We start from the raw sequence: 5,000 nt of genomic DNA on the forward strand, positions 1-5,000 counted from the left end.
TGACAAGGCAGCGCGGCACGGTTCTTTTGCCCCGGAGGTTCCTCTGACCGACTTTCTGGAACCGAACATGGGCATTTAGGGTCCTGAAAACCGAGTCCCCCAAAATCTCCGCGAACCTTTCTTGGCAATATTGTAGATGCGGCACCCGGCCCAGCCACCGGGGCCAACCGCCGAAAGTGTCCGCCCTCCTGGAGCGAAGGCCCGGGCAAGGCCCGTTTGAAAAACCTCATACGGACTTCCGGAGCGCGAGCCCGGGCGCCAGGTCGACCCAGGGCCGACCTCCCGGGCCCCAGAGAGGCACGTCTCCGCCGCGGAAGCCGCCTGATGCCCGCGCCGAAGGCCCCCGGGCCCGCCCGGCCTCCGCGCAGGGCACCGGGGAGAAGTAGGAATCGTGGCCGGGCTCCTGGAACTCCTGCCCGGCCTGCCCCGCGGAAGCATGCCGGGTTCTCCCGCCGCGCCGTGCAGGTTCTTCCGCCCCTCGCCGGGGTAGCCGGGCTCCAACCGCTGGGCCCCGCAGCCTGGAAGGGCCCCTGCGAGTCGCCCCCCGGCCTGCACGCCCGCCGTGCAGTCGACCGGGTCGAAGCCGGAATCGCGGCCGGGTTCCTGGAACTCTCGCCCGGCCTGCCCGCCCGGCCCGCCCCCCGGGCCGGGGCTCCAGTCGACTTGGAGCCAAACTCGGTTTTGACCCCCTCCTGCAGCACGGTCCGGCCCCGGAGGTTCCTCCGTCCGACCTCCTGGAACCCAAGATGGGCATCCAGGGTCCCGAAATCCGTGTCCCCGAAAATCTCCGCGAACCTTTCCTGGCAATATTGTAGATGCGGCACCCGGCCCAGCCACCGGGGGCAACCGCCGAAAGTGTCCGCCCTCCTGGAGCGAAGGCCCGGGCAAGGCCCGTTTCAAAAACCTCATACGGACTTCCGGAGCCCGAGCCCCGGCGCCAGGTCGACCCAGGGCCGACCTCCCGGGCCCCAGAGAGGCTCGTCTCCGCCGCGGAAGCCGCCCGCCGCCCGCGGCGAAGGCCCCCGGGCCCGCCCGGCCTCCGGGCAGGGCACCGGGGAGAAGTAGGAATCGTGGCCGGGCTCCTGGAACTCCTGCCCGGCCTGCCCCGCGGAAGCATGCCGGGTTCTCCCGCCGCGCCGTGCAGGTTCTTCCGCCCCTCGCCGGGGTAGCCGGGCTCCAACCGCTGGGCCCCGCAGCGTGGAAGGGCCCCTGCGAGTCGCCCCCCGGCCTGCACGCCCGCCGTGCAGTCGACCGGGTCGAAGCCGGAATCGCGGCCGGGTTCCTGGAACTCTCGCCCGGCCTGCCCGCCCGGCCCGCCCCCCGGGCCGGGGCTCCAGTCGACATGGAGCCAAACTCGGTTTTGACCCCCTCCTGCAGCACGGTCCGGCCCCGGAGGTTCCTCCGTCCGACCTCCTGGAACCCAAGATGGGCATCCAGGGTCCCGAAATCCGTGTCCCCGAAAATCTCCGCGAACCTTTCCTGGCAATATTGTAGATGCGGCACCCGGCCCAGCCACCGGGGGCAACCGCCGAAAGTGTCCGCCCTCCTGGAGCGAAGGCCCGGGCAAGGCCCGTTTCAAAAACCTCATACGGACTTCCGGAGCCCGAGCCCCGGCGCCAGGTCGACCCAGGGCCGACCTCCCGGGCCCCAGAGAGGCTCGTCTCCGCCGCGGAAGCCGCCCGCCGCCCGCGGCGAAGGCCCCCGGGCCCGCCCGGCCTCCGGGCAGGGCACCGGGGAGAAGTAGGAATCGTGGCCGGGCTCCTGGAACTCCTGCCCGGCCTGCCACGCGGAAGCATGCCGGGTTCTCCCGCCGCGCCGTGCAGGTTCTTCCGCCCCTCGCCGGGGTAGCCGGGCTCCAACCGCTGGGCCCCGCAGCCTGGAAGGGCCCCTGCGAGTCGCCCCCCGGCCTGCACGCCCGCCGTGCAGTCGACCGGGTCGAAGCCGGAATCGCGGCCGGGTTCCTGGAACTCTCGCCCGGCCTGCCCGCCCGGCCCGCCCCCCGGGCCGGGGCTCCAGTCGACTTGGAGCCAAACTCGGTTTTGACCCCCTCCTGCAGCACGGTCCGGCCCCGGAGGTTCCTCCGTCCGACCTCCTGGAACCCAAGATGGGCATCTAGGGTCCCGAAATCCGTGTCCCCGAAAATCTCCGCGAACCTTTCCTGGCAATATTGTAGATGCGGCACCCGGCCCAGCCACCGGGGGCAACCGCCGAAAGTGTCCGCCCTCCTGGAGCGAAGGCCCGGGCAAGGCCCGTTTCAAAAACCTCATACGGACTTCCGGAGCCCGAGCCCCGGCGCCAGGTCGACCCAGGGCCGACCTCCCGGGCCCCAGAGAGGCTCGTCTCCGCCGCGGAAGCCGCCCGCCGCCCGCGCCGAAGGCCCCCGGGCCCGCCCGGCCTCCGGGCAGGGCACCGGGGAGAAGTAGGAATCGTGGCCGGGCTCCTGGAACTCCTGCCCGGCCTGCCCCGCGCATGCATGCCGGGTTCTCCGGCCGCGCCGTGCAGGTTCTTCCGCCCCTCGCCGGGGTAGCCGGGCTCCAACCGCTGGGCCCCGCAGCCTGGAAGGGGCCCTGGGAGTCGCCGCCGGCCTGCACGCCCGCCGTGCAGTCGACCGGGTCGAAGCCGGAATCGCGGCCGGGTTCCTGGAACTCTCGCCCGGCCTGCCCGCCCGGCCCGCCCCCCGGGCCGGAGCGCCAGTCGACATGGAGCCAAACTCGGGGTTGACCCTCGCCTGCAGCACGGTCCGGCCCCGGAGGTTCCTCCGTCCGAGCTCCTGGAACCCAAGATGGGCATCTAGGGTCCCGAAACCCGTGTCCTCGAAAATCTCCGCGAACCTTTCCTGGCAATATTGCAGATGCGGCACCCGGCCCAGCCACCGGGACGAACCGCCGAAAGTGTCCGGCCTCCTGGAGCGAAGGCCCGGGCAAGGCCCGTTTGAAAAACCTCATACGGACTTCCAGGGCCGGAGCCCCGGCGCCAGGTCGACCGCGGGCCTCCCTCCCGGGGCCCAGCACGGCTCGTCTCCCCCGCGGGAGCAGCCCGCCGCCCTCGCCGAAGGCCCCCGGACCTGCCCGGCCTCCGGGCAGGGCACCGGGGAGAAGCCGGAATCGCGGCCGGGCTCCTGGAACTCTCGCCCGGCCAAGCCGCTCGGCCCGCCCCTGGGCCGGAGCTCCAGTCGACATGGAGCCAAACTCGCGGTTGAACCTCTCCTGCAGCACGGTCCGGCCCCGGAGGTTCCTCCGTCCGAGCTCCTGGAACCCAAGATGGGCATCTAGGGTCCCGAAACCCGTGTCCCCGAAAATCTCCGCGGACCTTTCTCGGCAATATTGTAGATGCGGCACCCGGCCCAGCCGCCGGGAGCAACCGCCGAAAGTGTCCGGCCTCCTGGAGCGAAGGCCCGGGCACGGCCCGTTTGAAAATCCTCATACGGACTTCCAGGGCCGGAGCTCGGGAGCCAGGTCGACCCCGGGCCTCCCTCCCGGGCGTTAGGGCGGCTCGTCTCCCCCGCGGGAGCAGCCCGCTGCCCGCGCCGAAGGCCCCCGGACCCGCCCGGCCTCCGGGCAGGGCACCGGGGAGAAGCCGGAATCGCGGCCGGGCTCCTGGAACTCTCGCCCGGCCAAGCCGCTCGGCCCGCCCCTGGGCCGGAGCTCCAGTCGACATGGAGCCAAACTCGCGGTTGAACCCCTCCTGCAGCACGGTCCGGCCCCGGAGGTTCCTCCGTCCGAGCTCCTGGAACCCAAGATGGGCATCTAGGGTCCCGGAAACCGTGTCCCCGAAAATCTCCGCGGACCTTTCTCGGCAATATTGTAGATGCGGCACCCGGCCCAGCCACCGGGACGAACCGCCGAAAGTGTCCGCCCTCCTGGAGCGAAGGCCCGGGCACGGCCCGTTTGAAAAACCTCATACGGACTTCCGGAGCCCGAGCCCCGGCGCCAGGTCGACCCAGGGCCAACCTCCCGGGCCCCAGAGAGGCTCGTCTCCCCCGCGGGAGCAGCCCGCCGCCCGCGCCGAAGGCCCCCGGACCTGCCCGGCCTCCGGGCAGGGCACCGGGGAGAAGCCGGAATCGCGGCCGGGTTCCTGGAACTCTCGCCCGGCCCGCCCCTGGGCCGGAGCTCCAGTCGACATGGAGCCAAACCCGGGGTTGACCCCCTCCTGCAGCACGGTCCGGTCCCGGAGGTACCCCTGCCCGACCTCCTGGAACCCAAGATGGGCAACTAGGGTCCCGAAAAGCGTGTCCCCGAAAATCTCCGCGGACCTTTCCTGGCAATATTGTAGATGCGGCACCCGGCCCAGCCACCGGGGGCAACCGCCGAAAGTGTCCGCCCTCCTGGAGCGAAGGCCCGGGCACGGCCCGTTTGAAAAACCTCATCGGGACTTCCAGGGCCGGAGCCCCGGCGCCAGGTCGACCCCGGGCCTCCCTCCCGGGGCCCAGCACGGCTCGTCTCCCCCGCGGGAGCATCCCGCCGCCCGCGCCGAAGGCCCCCGGACCTGCCCGGCCTCCGGGCAGGGCACCGGGGAGAAGTCGGAATCGCGGCCGGGCTCCTGGAACTCCCGCCCGGCCTGCCCCGCGGAGTCCTGCCCGGGCTCCCGCCGCCTTGGCCCGGGACGACCACCCCTCGGCGGGGTGCCTCGGCTCCGACCCCGGAGGCCCGGGTCCCTGCCGGGGCCCTTGGACCCGCCCCCCGGGCTGCCCTTCCACGGAGCCCTTGACCGGGACGAGATCGGAATTGTGGCCGAGCTCCTGGAACTCTCGCCCGGCCTGACCGCCTTCTCCGGCCCTTTTCCGGTTTTCCCCGTTGACCTGGCTCCAAACTCGGGTTTGGCCCCTCAGCACGGCAGGGTTCTGCCCCGAAGATCCCTCTGACCGGCTTTCTGGAACCGAACATGGGCATTGAGGGTCCTTAAAAACGTGTTCTCGAAAATCTCCGCGAACGTTTCTTGGCTATATTGTAGATGCGGCACCCGGCCCAGCCACCGGGACGAACCGCCGAAAGTGTCCGCCC

Source organism: Alligator mississippiensis, unplaced genomic scaffold, assembly GCF_030867095.1.
Source record: "Alligator mississippiensis isolate rAllMis1 unplaced genomic scaffold, rAllMis1 scaffold_76, whole genome shotgun sequence".
NCBI lineage: Eukaryota > Metazoa > Chordata > Crocodylia > Alligatoridae > Alligator > Alligator mississippiensis.